Source organism: Lissotriton vulgaris, unplaced genomic scaffold, assembly GCF_964263255.1.
Source record: "Lissotriton vulgaris unplaced genomic scaffold, aLisVul1.2 SCAFFOLD_1682, whole genome shotgun sequence".
Classification (NCBI taxonomy): Eukaryota; Metazoa; Chordata; class Amphibia; order Caudata; family Salamandridae; genus Lissotriton; species Lissotriton vulgaris.
Window position 1 is genome coordinate 406725 of NW_028241670.1, and position 591 is coordinate 407315.

Genomic DNA, 591 nt, shown 5'->3' on the forward strand with positions numbered 1-591 from the left:
TTTTATTTACTGCAGACAAAGGTCTGATTTTTAACCTTGGATACAAAGATTTTAATAAAATATCAAGACAGTAAACGTCATATTTTTGTGTTGGCTTGACATTGAATAACAACTGTGATATGTGAATGATTGATGTGTATGAAGACAGTGACTGCAGAGCAATTAGCACAAAGTCCAGGGATTTTCCTTTGACTCAATAGGCAGCCTTGATGTACCAGAGGGGAGTCAATCAATTCCAGACTCCGGCTGCTCCAATTTAAGAACTTTCATATGATGTAACAGGACCTGCCTGCGCAGATTTAGTAGGGTGGACTCACGGTTTCGGCAATGTAGGGGCAGAGAGGGGATCCTTCATACACACACTGTGGGGATGCCCTAGAATTTATCTATACTGGAATGCAGACTGACCGACCTTAATAAAATACTAGGAGAAACATTGACACTTGACCCAAAGTATACCCTGTTGGGTATGTCCATGGAGGTGGCTGTTGCCCAATCTTAAAACCCGTTTAGTAATTTGGGCCTCATAGTGCCAAAACAGGAGGTGGCTAAATACTGCGGTGCCCCATAACTCCCAACCCTCTGGGAATG